We start from the raw sequence: 14,346 nt of genomic DNA on the forward strand, positions 1-14,346 counted from the left end.
AGAAAGTCCTTTACGTTTGGGCATTTACACCTGTTATCAGTTCTTCCTGTCAGAGTCCGATGTGTTACCTCTGTATTACCTTTCTATAGTAGATATGGATCTTGCAGGCAGTGTATGCAGTGCTCATCTTCGGCTCCTCCTCATTATACTGAGAGCTGTGCTTCTGTTTGTTGTCCTCCATGTTGCGAAGCATACACGATGCAGAGAGGTAGCAGTCTTATGGTTCATCTAGCATTAATCCGTCCTGCGATAACAAGGGTCCACGGCTTCCACTGTCAGTTCGATAACAGAGGATTGCGACAGAAGTCATCTGAACTGCAGACAGGAGTGCTCTGTGTGTCGGGTGGTAGATGCCACAAATTTTTCAGTTGAAGCACTAAACTGGAGAAGTCAAGTTACTTTTTAGACTTCCCACACTCTTCATTAATAGCACCCCTTGACTATTTCCCATTTGCCCCTTCCACCCTAGTAAGTACTAACATTGTTGTCTATGTAACCTTGTTCTGCTTCCACTGAGCCTGAATATATATCTCAGGTTAGGGGTACTCTGGATTGTACGAAAGTAGAAAAAATATTTATCAGGTGGATTGGAAAGGGCTACCATCCAGAAGAAATGTTGTGGAGCCTGCAGAAAACATCAACACTCCTGTCTTGAAGAGAAGTTTGGTCACTGTTCTATTTCTTACATGAAAAGGGAATGGAGTCCTGCAATGCTGGTGGTTACAACATGTCTGTCCTGGTTCCACTTTTCTGACTGTGACCTGGTCCTGCTTTTCTGCCTTCATCATGCTTCCTCCCATTCTTTTCCTGACTAGGTTCCTGTTATTGTCGTCCTGATACTTGTGTCTGACCCTTGACTTGGTTCTGACCCCTGAACTGTTGCCGTCTGCCCTGACCATTTGCTTATTCCTGACTCTTGAACCATAGTTGCATGTCTAGATCATTCTCTTATATGACCCTTGGTGCTTGATACCATCACTTTGCTAGCTTCTACCAACACCATAAACAACCTTAGGAGGTAGCAACCCAGAAAACCTTCCCACGGTAAAGTATATCGCTTCACAGGGGTTAAAAGTGAGATCTGTGGATGCTTGTGTATACAATGCCCTTATAGATGGACTAAAGTCAGACTGGTTTCATAGCATGCTGGGTCCACAATTTTTCCATAGACTTTTTTTTTATAGGGTCAGGGGATAATCATAAACATTAGGGAGAGTGTGTGCCTACATAGGCAGTGCGGAGACTTAAGGGCTCGTTCACACGGAGTTTGTATGTTCTCCCCATGTTTGTGTGGATTTCCTTCCATACTCCAAAGACATACTGATAGGGAAAAATGTAGATTGTGAGCTTTATATTGGGCCCATAATCTAGATTAAAAAACTAAATGTGCCCAATCCGTTCAGAGTGTATGGTTACTTTAATAATAGTAGAAGTTCAACTATTAACCAACATAAAGACATGCGTTATTTTTCTTAATCCAAACTAAATAAATTCTATTGAGCAGACAACATTACACTTAGGTTTGACTTTATACGTTTGGTGGAAATCATCCAACTTAAATAAAAACACACCTTAAAATAACTTGCTCGACTATGAAAGTTATCAGTTAAGTATCTTGTACTATGACTATGCATGATAGACAATGTCTCTATTATTAAACTATAATTTCTTATAAAAATATAAAGCTATCTTCATATTGTAAGTTACTGTACAGTGACCTGACCAGTCATCCTCCCATATACTATTCTGAGCTGCCATCTCCACGTTCTCTAGTACATTGTGAAGAACCTTGGACATCTGATCCCTGAGTTTGGCTGTTCTGTAGATCACGTAGGAGGAATGGAGAACTGGTAGAAATCCCAAGACAATATAAAGCCATGAAAGGTATTGTGGGTAAAGTAACTTGGTAGAAGCAGTGGTGCGGACCCAACCAGTCAGAGACAGGGACAAAATCTTGCAGCAAAAAAATGGTTTATTTAAGAAAAACAGCAAAATAAAATCAGGCACAAAAATGAGCAAAATAAATACAGTCGTAACTTCAGGCAAAATAATATCAAACCAAAATCCTGCTCGTCTGAGTGCTAACTAATAGAAAATACTAACTGCACATGTGGCTTACTACCAGCTACATGAATCAACCAAAAAAACGTTGTACTGTATACAAGGCTCTCAGTGTTAGGACGGGCCAAAGCTTCCGCTGTGCTACACAGAGCCGCCCAACCCGATCCCTGTCCAGCGCTGGAATCACTGCTGGTTCAGGTGCTGGGGTAATCCGGAGGCCTCCGTTTGAGTGAGCGGAAATCTGGTTTCTCCCTAATGCTGGCACTGACAATTCCGGGGTCAGGGGTGTCAGCGTTGGGCCTGAGGCTATTTAGGTCTCATTCTGGTCTCTACCTACTGCTGGTTATTCATTTCTCATCAGCTCTCTGCCTCTCCTGATTCCTTCCTGTTGCCTGCCTCCTGCCTCCTTCCTCCTGTCTCCTGTCCCTGTATTTGGATTCCCTGGATTGTTGACCCGCCGTGATTTACAGACCTCCTCTCTGTGATCTCGATTTGGCACCTTCCTGACCTCCTGTGAATGATCTTTTGGCTTTCCCTCACCTCCCTTCTTGGATCCTGATTTGGCTACTCCGCTGACCTCATGTGCATGACCACGCTCTCCTGACTTTGCTACTGCCTCTTCCTTCTGCTACCTCATGACTTCCAGTTAACGACTCGGCTTGCCTGACTATGAATTTGCTTCCTTGGCTTCTGCATGTCTTCCCTGGAATACCTTCCTACACTCCTGCCATCCTGAACCATCCTGCTCTTCACTTTAAGGTTAGTGTCTGGGTACTTCTAGGTGCTCTTCCTTGGGGTTCACTGGGTGTGTGTCGCTCCCTGGGCAGTTGCGGATCTGGGACCTGGACTTTTACCAAGTCCAACTCCACCATCAGGAGCTGTGTTGAAGAACTCCGGAGCCTGGTGCCGCTCTGGTTAGGAGTGTAGCACACCCAGGACCGTTTTAGCCTCAGCGCTTGGAGATTCTAGTTGCCCTAGACCTTACAGAGTTGTTTGTCGCATCAAGTTCCTAAGACTCAGTGTCAAGTGTCAAGACAGACCCAATTTTTTTCTCTCCTCTCAGGATCTGCAGCCTTTTCCTGGTCCAGTAATAAGCCAAGCTTCACACCTATGCTGCAGCTTATTCAAGACCCATCCCGGACCAAACATATGTCAGGAATCTGGGGTAGTGATCCCACAGGAAGGTCCATTCTCTGCTCTGTAATCGTGATCATGATCACAGAGCAGAGAATGGACCTCCCTTTGTCAAAACCATAATATCATTAATGACGTTAAGATTTCAGTTTTAAGGGGGAATTTCAAATGTAAAAGAGGCAGAATAATATGGGAGTATAAACTCATGACCACACATTTCATAGGGGGTTAAATCTGTCACATGGATTTATGTCCTTCTACAAGAGTTCGGCATCACATCACCAATTAATGGGACCATAAAACTCAGAGGGGCCGTCCTTAGAACTGATAATTTGTTTTTTAACTTATATGCTTGCCTTCAGAAATTGTGTCATACCATGCCTGATAAACAGACCTAGTAGTCTCAAAAGCTTGCAATCTGTCATCATTTTTGGTAGCCATTTAAAAGGTATCAACTATTGAAGACTCTCCATCTTTATATTTCAATGCTACAGTGTCACTATATTGAAGACTGTGACAGCCAACCTTCCAAGAAGAGTAGCAAAGTACCAGAGACATCCAGGAATGGTGAGCATTTCCTTACTATGACAGTATGATATAATATATGTTCGCATCTTCTCTGTTCTGTTAGAAGCCCTGGTCAGAAAAAAATAACAGGACTTTTTCTTCTAACAAAATAATGGGAAAAAAATGGATTTCCAATGGATCCCATCCAAGTCCATCACCATCGGGACTTCTTATTTTCTGTTACTAAAATAGAAAAACATAAATCCCATCCTGTGACAGTCACTGTGATAAATCTGCTGAAAATCTTGGTGACATGACTAGCCTCCTCTCACAGTCCTTGAGCTATCATCTCGATGTTCTCTCTGGTCTCTGTATCTTTCCTTTGGAATAAGATGTTAATTACATGGTGAAGAACCTTGGACATCTGATCCCTGAGTTTGGATGTTCTGTAGGTCATGTAGGAAGAATGGAGAGTTGTTAGAAAGTCCAAGGCAATGTAAAGCCATGAAAGGTGTACACAATGAACATAGTAATAAAAAGCAGAAACAAAATATCCAATGAAGTTCACAGTGATGTAGACAAATGTCAAGGACACAAATCTCATGACTGAGTAATATGTCTCCAGATTGATGGATAAGTTACTGCTCATCTTCATCCTTGTTGTGTGATGATACAGAGAGGTGAAGAGGAGGACAGAGGAGATACAATAGAAAAGTACCGGGAAGAAGGCTCCGATAGTAAGGTAACTTAGAGAAGAAATATCAATGCAATCCTTTGAGCTATTATTCATGGTTGCATTGTATGTTCCACCATTGGACATCTCAGTGATGGTCAACAAGTACATCAAACAATTTAAAGCAGAGAGAAGTAGCGAGGATACAATGAGATGAAGAGTCCTGTGTAATATCATCCTCCTGAGATACAGGAACAGTCTGGTGTGGAGGTTGGAGATCTTCAGACACAAGACAATGGAGAGCAGAGATGTTAGCCAGATATTGACATAATTAAAGAAAATATAAATAAAGCTTATAATGAGAAGAGGTAAATGTGTATCCAGGATGTTTGGGGAAAGCAATTTTACGAATAAATGCAGAAAATCAGCACACTGAGAGCACATCCTAGAAATCCCAAGAGAAGTTACAATGTGGTCAACAGGAATCACTGATCTTCCTTTCCACCAGTCGGTGACATTGACCCCTATAATAAATGAATGGATCACCAGTCCGGCTATGAGAGACATCAGTGCTGGGAGCAGGAGACCCAGATACAGGACAGTAGAGTCTCCCTCTGTAGTATCAGCCATCTCTCCGGTGCTGTGATCCTCCTAATAACACAAGAAGACTTTACCGAAGGTTAAAAGAGAAACTTTTTACATTTAGTCAAATACTGATCCACATCTGAAATGCAAAGTACAGGAAAGACTGCGAGCAGCGACGGAACAGATCACCTCATGTAACCAAATCACTTGTTGGATTTAGTGTTATTAAATAATATGTGAGTTTGTCTGGAATGATGAGATAATATATAAGGGAATAAACTGTACGTGAAACACTTCCCTCCTTATAAAGTTATACTGTATTGTTGTATTGTTTTTAGTGAAAGCCATGAGTGGATATAGAAGAAGGGAGAAGTAGAAGTGGTTCTGATATGTCTCCCATTTGTTTTGAAACCAAAACAAATTCTAAAACAACTTTCCATAAATGAATAGTGCAGTTGAATATAAGAAACTTTGTAATATGTTATTAAAGAAATCTGTTCCCTTCTCTACTTATCAAGCTGAGTTATGTTTAGTGTATGGAAAGGGGAGGGGGAGATGGAAGATACTAAAAAGAGTCCCTGATAGCTGCAGCTGCTCAGTCCTGCTACTCTGGGAGTGAGTGAGTGTTAGGATTGGGTCCTGCAGGTTACTGTCCCGGCGCACAGCGCCACCTGTGGGTCAGTCTAAGTCCAGCTTTCACCCTACTGAGCATGCTCAGACTTTTGGAGCCGCTCACAAGCTAAGTGTCATTTCTCCCCTACTGAGCATTAGCAGTGAGATCATGACCACTGCCCCTATTGGGCGGGGTCTTCCCTTTAAATAGTGTGTGCTGATGCCCGGGTGCTCACACTTTGACTAATGATTGACTAAAGTTTGACTGAAAGTCTACGGAAGTTGTTTATGACAGTACTACAGGGACAGGCTCCAGCATTGCAGGCAGGTTGTCAGACTAGACCTCTGTGTGCGGTTTCCTCTGCTTCTATCTGAGAGCTGTTAGTTAGGACCTGTTACCCCTGAACTGTAAGCTCTACACCAGGGCTAGGAGCAGTAGAGACTGTTCCAGCCTGTGGAGCTGCAGCAGGTTTGGACTCTGAGATAGCCTGTGTAGACTGTCAAACTTCATGGGTAACTCCTAGCTGTTGCAGGAGCATGTTTGTTGCTGACCTGGGGTGAGTTAACCCTTGGCAGTCTTGTTGTTTCAGCAGTACTAGTGCACCTGGCCAGTGAGCTTAACTGGCAGGGTTTAGTTGCACCCTGTTCACATTGAGTACCGCACCGCACCACTGCCGTGTTTATTGCACTCTGTTCACAGTGAGTACTGCGCCGCACCTCTGCCAGTGTTTATTGCACCCTGTTCACATTAAGTTCAGACATACAGCCGCCCACTGGGCTTGTGGACCTCACTGCCATGTTCTGCAGACTAGAGGTTCTGTTGTTTAAAAAATATTATTTATATATATATATATATTTTTTTTTTAAATTCAACAAGTTTTATTAAGTTTTTCTTGTATGGTACAGGAAAGGAAACGTAAGTGAGTAACAGTAAACGTTACAACGACTTAATATAGCGAACAAATGATACAGGGGTTTCGAAAATAACATGTCCAATATGCAAACAGGAGTGAAATCGGTAAGTGAAGAGGGAGTCTTCAACATATAAGGACTACAAGTGCGTCTGATCAGGCTTCCGTGAGGGTATGGGTGAATGAAGGATTAGGTGATCAGGTGGGTAGGGCATGGGGGATGAAAGAAGGGAAAATAATGGGAAGGTAATTAAGAGCGAAGATATAGGGTCGCGGTCCCCGCGGAGACCCATGGTGTAAGCAGGCCTGCCTACGGGGGGGGGGGGGGGGGGGTAGGGGGGGGTAGGGGGAGAGGGGAAGGGGTGTGGGAGGAGGGAAAGGGAGTGGGGAAGGGGGGGGGAGCGAAGGAAGGGGGGGAGAGGGGAGATAGACAGAGAAGCATATAGTGAAGTGCAAGGGGGGGGAGGGGGGGTCCATAAGAGCTATGAGAACACTGAGAGGGAGCAAGAGAAAAGAGAAGGGGAGGAAAAATGCCTAGAAAGAGGGTAAGGGGAAAAGGACGGGATAGGGGAAAGGGCAGAGAAAAGAACAGCTACTTAGTGGGAGTCAGTAAGAATTTCCACGCCACTATGCCAGTCCAGGCGAAGATAGAGGGGGCGTAGCGAGTCGGGCAGTGAGACGATCAAGCCACGGCGACCAGATCTGGCGGAATTTGTCATGTGACCGATGAGTCCAGCTTAGAAGCTCTTCGAAGCGCGCAATAAGATCTACCTTATGCATCCAGTGTTGGGAGGAAGGGGGAACAGTCTGCAGCCAGTGGATAGGAATTAGTGACTTGGCCGCTGCCAGCAGGTGGGAGACTAGGACATGTTTAGAAGGGTGGTAATCGGGCGTCGAGGCTGACAAGAATATCATGGCAGGCGTGATCTCAAGTTCAGGGTACCCGACGGTTCGAATTGTATCTTGTATGTCAGTCCAATATTGGCGAATGAGCGGGCAATTCCACCAAATATGTAAATAGGTGCCTTCTTCTTGCAGACATCTCCAGCAAAGGTTTGTGGGCGCTAGGCCCTTACTGTAAAGCCATGAGGGGGTGCGGTACCATCTCGACAGCAGCTTATAATGACATTCCTGCAGTCGAATACATCTAGATGGGCCGTGAGAGTGTTGTAAGATAGAGTCAATCGAGTGGTCCGGAAGGGTGACACCCAGTTCCTTTTCCCACGTGGCGATAAAACTCGGTGTAGTATACCTGATCGGGTCGACATATCTGTGCAAGAGGCGCGACACCCTTCTGAGGAGAGGAGTCTTAGATGATATTAATTTCTTGAATTCGGTAAGTTTCCTCCTAAGTGTGAAGTTACGAGTTAGGAGAGTTAAACAGGCCGTCAGGTGTTGGGTGTGAAGGAAAGAAAGAGAGAGGTTCGGGATCAGCGCTAGGATTTCCGAGAGCGGGCGGAGACCTTCTGTAGTCAGGATGTCCAAGAGAGTTATAGACCCAAATTTGGACCACATATCCCTGTAAGGGGTGCCCTCTAAGCCAAGAAGGGCCGGGAGAGCAGCCAGTGGCAACAATGGAGAGGGCGTCAGTGCAAGTTCAGTACCCAAAGAAGACCAGATGGAAATGGGTCCTTTCAGAAAGGGATTGGATTGGAGTGTCTTGTCCTCTTTGAACGAAGGGATCCACAGGGCCAATAACGGAGAAGGAGAGGTCGGAGGAGACAAAATGCGGAACGGCAGAGGAGAACGGATGGGAGAGGTAAGCTCCAACCACCATCCCAGTTGGCTCGCTCGATAGTATTTGCGAATATCCGTGAGGCCGATCCCTCCATATTGCTTCCTCTCCGTCAGTTTCCCCCACGCAATCCTTGGGGTCTTATTCCTCCAAATGAACCTAGAGAAAAGAGTCTGTAAGGATTTAAAGAAAGCCGGCGGTATGAAAATTGGAAGCATCATGATTTTGTAGAGGATCTTTGGTAGAATATAAGTCTGTATCAAGCTTTTTCTACCGAACCAGGATAAAGGAAGCAAAGTATACATTGCGAGGGATATGGATACTTCGTCGAGAAGGGGAGGAAAATTGCGGGCATAGAGATCCGATGAGCGGAAGGTAAGATATATACCAAGGTACTTCAAGTGGGAGTTTGACCAGGAGAAGGGGGTCATAGACTGGAGACGTGTCGCTCTAGATGATGGGAGAGAGATATTGAGGACCTCCGACTTCGACAGATTAGCTTTGTATCGTGAGACTGTACCAAAGTCCGAAAGAACATCAACCAATGCTGGTAAACCGTCCTCGGGGTTGGTGATGATGAAGAGAACGTCGTCCGCGTAAGTCGTGGCGTGCAAGGTAAGGTCTCCTTTCTCCAATCCTCGGATTCTGTCATCCTGCCTGACTTTTTGAAGGAGGGTTTCCAACACCAGTATGAAGAGTGTCGGGGATAAAGGGCAACCCTGCCTGGTCCCATTAGTGATAGTGAAGGTGTGGGAGAGAGTGCCATTCACTCTTAGTCTTGCTGTAGGGGCGTTATACAAGGAGAATATAGCGTCGACAAAGGAGGGGGGGAAGCCGAACTTGATCAAGGTGAGCCTCATAAATTGCCAGTCCACTCTGTCGAACGCCTTTTCGGCGTCGACGCCTAACAGGACCAAAGGGGTATTTGAGTGGTTAGCCCAATGTATTAGTGGAAGGAGCTTAGCAGTGTTATGCTTCCCCTCTCTGCCATAGACAAATCCCGATTGTTCGTCATTCACTAAGTCTGGAATATAGGACTGGAGGCGTCTAGAAAGGATCTTTGCCCACACCTTCACATCCACATTCAGGAGCGAGATGGGGCGGTAACTACCACAGGTAGATGGGTCCTTACCCTCTTTAGGGATAAGGGTCACATGAGCTTCCTGAGCTTGAGGCGGTAAGGACTGTCCATTCAAAAGCGCATTGCAGAGAAGGGAGAGCTGGGGGGAAAGAACTTTTCGGAATTTCTTGTAACAAAAAAGTGGTAGACCATCCGGGCCAGGGCTCTTGCCCGTTGAGAAGCTGTTAAGAGTATCTTCGACCTCTTGCAGAGAGACCGGCTCAAGGAGAGAAGAGGAGGTTGAGGGGGAAAGCTTGGGGAGGGAGATAGAGTCCAAAAAGTGAATAATCAAGGCTTGTCTCTGGACAGGGGAGGGCTGTGAGTCTTCTGATTGTAAGTTGTACAAAGAAGAATAGAAAGTGACAAAAGCATCAGCAATGTCCGAGGTGCGTGTGACAAGTTTCCCCTTTGAGTCCTTGATGCTTGCAATATAGGATCTGGCATTTTCCTTCTTGATAAGGTTGGACATCAGACGTCCCCCTTTGTCTCCATGTGCGTAAAGGAGTTTTCTATAGTGAAGGTGGTGCTTAGCCGCTCTGAAATTAAGAACATTGCGGAGTTTGTTCGTCAGGGAGTCTAGTTCCGTCTGGAGAAGTGAAGACTGTGACTTCTTCCTAGTACGTTCAATATCCGCTATCTGTTGAAGAAGGGTGTCTACCTCCTTCTGTCTAGTCCTCTTTGTCTTCGACGCCAGGGAGATCAAGACCCCTCTAATATAAGCCTTGTGGGCTTCCCAAATGGAGGTTTGTTGTACATCCTGTGTCGAGTTTAGACGAAAATACTCTTCCAGATGTGTCAAAAGAGAGATGTAATTCTCCTCCGAGTCCAGCAAGGACTCGTTGAGTCTCCATGTCCACTGAGGTCGAAGCAGGTGGCCCAGTCGTAGAGTAAGGGATACCGGAGCATGGTCCGAAACCGTAATAGAACCAATATGTGACGAAGTTAGTTGCTCTAGAAGGGGACGGGAGATAAATAGATAATCCAGGCGGTGAAACGAGTCGCCAGGAATCGAGAAAAAGGTGAAGTCCTTAACGTTAGGATGTGTGCGCCAGGCATCAAGAAGGTTCATCTCATGTAAAGTGCCTAGGAGCTTACCGAGGGATCTCTGCGTAAAGATCTGCGAGGAGGAGGAAGAATCAAGCTGTGGCTGCACAGCTACATTTAGATCAGCCCCCAACACAATGGGCCCCTCTGCAAAAAGTTTCAGAGTTTGGAGAGCATTCAGAATCCAAGAGATCTGGCCTCTGTTCGGCGCATATAGATTTGCGAGGGTGTATGGCTGAGCCGCGATAGTGCCTTTAAGCAAAAGAATCCTACCCTCCTGATCCGCATAACGTTCACGACAAACAAACGGTACAGACTTACTAACCAGGATGGATACACCTTTGGAAGCAGACGTGGGATGAGGGTTGTGAAATGCTAAAGGGAAATGACGCTTGGGGAGAGTCGGGACTCGGCCTTCCTTAAAATGAGTTTCTTGTAGAAACGCAATTCCGGTGTGTAGCTTGTTCAGTAGTAATAGGATGTGGTGCCTCTTTTCAGGTGAATTGAGGCCTTTCACATTAAAGGTAGAACAGGTGATGCGAGCCATGGGCACCGCTGAAGGGAGAGGCGCGGGAAAGTAAGAACAAGATCTGAGGAGGGAGTTAGATATGGGAAGAGTCGGTTAGAAGCAGGAAAAAGGGGAGGGGGGGGGAGAAGCGGGAGGAAGAAGAAGGAAGAGGAGAAAAGTGAAAGGGGGGAAGAGAAAGAGGGGTGGGAAAAGTAAGACTAGAAGAGGGATAAAAGGGAGGGAGAGGACTGGGTAGAGACGAAGGGGGAGGGATAGGGAAGGATCTGTGATGAGGATAAGGGGAGGAGGAGAGGGGGAAAGGGAAACCGCGGGGGCCGCGCCCCGAAAAATAGAGTATGAGAGAGTACGGCTAAACGCCGCTGAGGGTATTTGAGTGCAGTGGATTAGATCTGCGTATCCACTGAGAAGTGACAATGAAGTATTCAGACAACTACTAGGGGAATGTGGGAGTGCGTATGAACGCAGGTGTTGTCAGAGGCAGAGGAGAGTCCTGATCAAAACACGTGTCCATAACATACATCTCCATAACAGATAATAATGAAAACGATATAGAGTCATAACAGCATGTATAATATTTCTATAGAGCCATTGAGAGAAAGGGAACTGGGAACCACACAGAGATAAAGGGGGAAGGGGGGGAGGCGGGGCTGAGGGAGAGGGGGAGGGGTGAGGGACAGGGAAAGGGAAAGGAGGGGGGGAGGGGTAAATCGTGGTGGGTATAGAATTGCATAGCAATAGTGATACATGGGACCAACGGAGGGGGGGGGGGGGAAGACGGACCGGAAAAAGGGGGAACAAAGAAAAAAGGGGGGGGGAGGAAGGGTATGGCAATAGGGCTCTTCAAAACAGAAGGACAAAAGCAATCTTAGTAGTCATAAGGATATCAGTGAGCAATAGTAGGCAGAGAAGCAGAAAAGATCCATAACCACGTATGCAAATGTCAGAATTAGAACGGAGCACCCGCGGGGGTGACGGTATATACTTCACAGGAGCATTAAGAGTGTGCGTATCAGCGCCCGGGTGATGGATCTGATGCTGCTGCTGCAATAACACTAACATAATCTTATTACACATTACACATCGCGTATAGGTATGGGTAGCAATGGAAAGAATAAACAAACATTGATAACTGCTGATAGTCTAGAGCTCCAGAGGAAGCAAAAACGAATCAAAAGCTAAACCCGGGATCTAAGCAACCAGAGGCTAGTAAATGAAGTGGTAGAAGGAGGGGGAGGGGTATGAGGGGGTGATGGGGGGGGGGGGGACGAGAGCGGGGTAGTGGCTAGATGGGAGGGGGGGAAGGGGGGGGGCTTGCAAAAGTGCGGGAAGGGAAAGAAAATGGCGGGAAAGACAAGTAGGATGAGGGAGGGAGGGCAGGGAGAGGAGGAGCAGGCGTACAACAGTAGAAAGGAGCTCAAAAGTTTAAAGTTCCAAGGCATACTAACTAAGAGTATCTAAATATGACATCATAAAGCGACAATATCAGTCCCTGAGGTCATAACTCAGGAGAAGTGTGGGTAATGAAGGCGAGTATCGTCGGTGAGAAACCCGGTACACTGTAGACATGACAGGGAAGCATGTCGCAGCTATCCCAGGGACAAAGCCGATGGTAGCATACCGGACTTAGGATGTGTTCGCCTACTCTTAGGCGACTTGGTTCTCCCCGGTGTACGGGGTGGTGTGGCAGAAGTAGACGGCAGGTCCGGGGGCGTCGGGTCTTGCACCGGTAGCCAGGAGGGAATGTCTAGGGGGGGTATGTCCAGGGCCAAATAAAGACCATCCAGGTCTGCGGGGGAGTAGACATTAAGCCGTCTACCATTTTTCAGCACCGAGAGGCCGAAGGGGAAGAGCCAGGAGTACTGGAGGTTCCTCGCCCGCAGGGTGTCTAAGAGGGGCTTAAGGACTCTTCTCTTTTGAAGAGTGGTCGGGGACAGATCCTGGTAAAAATGTAGCCGCGTACCTTCATGGGCGAACTGAGGCCTATCTCTCGCCACTCTCAGGATCGCCGTGGTGTCTGCAGAGGTGAGGAGGGCGCATACGACATCCCTTGGTGGTTCATCAGGGTTAGGCTTGGGACGAAGTGCCCTGTGCACTCGTTCGATACGGGAGGTAGTAAACGGCATCTCCACATTGTGTAGATCGGGCGCAGAGGACAGAAGAGCCTGGAAGACAGACGAGACAGCCTCCGGCAGTGCCTCCGGAAGAACCAGTTCCGGCAGGCCACGGATGCGCACATTTCGTCGGCGACTCCTGTTCTCCACATCTTCTAGCAGAAGGTAAGTTTTGTTAAGATGTTCCGTGTGTAGATCTATTTGTCTGGTATTGGCTTTAACCGACTTCAGGAAGACGGAGTGCGTAGCTTCTAATCAGTCTACTCGTTTACCTATGGCCTGCGTGTCTGCACGGAGCTCCGCTAATTCAGTCATGACCGGGGCTATCGCTTGGGCCAAGGCTTGTGCCAGGGTTTTCTTTAGGTAGGTCCGGGATATAGGCGCCGAGGCATGGGATACAATCGGTTCCGCAGGATAAGAGTCCATATCGGAGTCAGCCGTTGCTTCTCCCACGCTACTGTTGTCGTCAGGCGCCATATTGTCGGCAGGGAGAGATATCTTCAGGGAACCCTTCTTCAGGAATTTATGCATCCCGGGTTGCGAACTTTGGGGTTTCTGTGAGCCAGGAGTATCAGAAAGTCTATCCTTCCCAGTTCTGACCATTTTATGCTGCTATGAGGCTGGATGGAGATGGATGCGGACACTCGAGTGGCAGAGCTGCAGATCAAGCTGCCATCTCGTTCCCCGGTCAGGCTCCGCCCCCCCCAAAAAAAAATAAAAAAAAAATAAAAATATTATTTATATATGTACACGGAACCGTAACTGTGAGACACTACACAGAATGAGGCGATAAATCCTCTTCTCCTTTCCTATCCATAGACTTCTGCATGTGAGCTAAGTATGGATACAGACTCTATGTGAACAAACAGCCTTAGTGAAGATAGCAAAGAAGAGAGCAGCCTAATATGTGTAAAGAAGGAAGATTTTCAAAGATTACAAAGATTTCCTTGGTAAGATATGTTACAAATGTTCTTATTCTATTTCTTATTCTAAGAATACGTATTCCACTAGCTAGATATCTCCCTTATATATGACAGATTGTTTGCAGAAACCCCATCATATCAGGGCAAAGGGTACGTCAGCAACAGACATATCAGGCTCTTGATAAACCCCTCCAGGTGATGGGAAGGGAGGTCGTTGAGCATTTAGTCTCCTGTTTTGGCCAGAATATATATTCACGTGTCGGTAGTGCCTCTCTATATACCTCTAATGTAGAATTCACTTGTGTGACCTTAGTGTGATCCACTGTTGCTTAGCATATATACGTGGATTATGATACAAGCCAACGAGTAGACTATACTGAGGTGTTCTCAGTTTATCTTCT

Source organism: Leptodactylus fuscus, chromosome 3 (assembly GCF_031893055.1).
Source record: "Leptodactylus fuscus isolate aLepFus1 chromosome 3, aLepFus1.hap2, whole genome shotgun sequence".
Classification (NCBI taxonomy): domain Eukaryota; kingdom Metazoa; phylum Chordata; class Amphibia; order Anura; family Leptodactylidae; genus Leptodactylus; species Leptodactylus fuscus.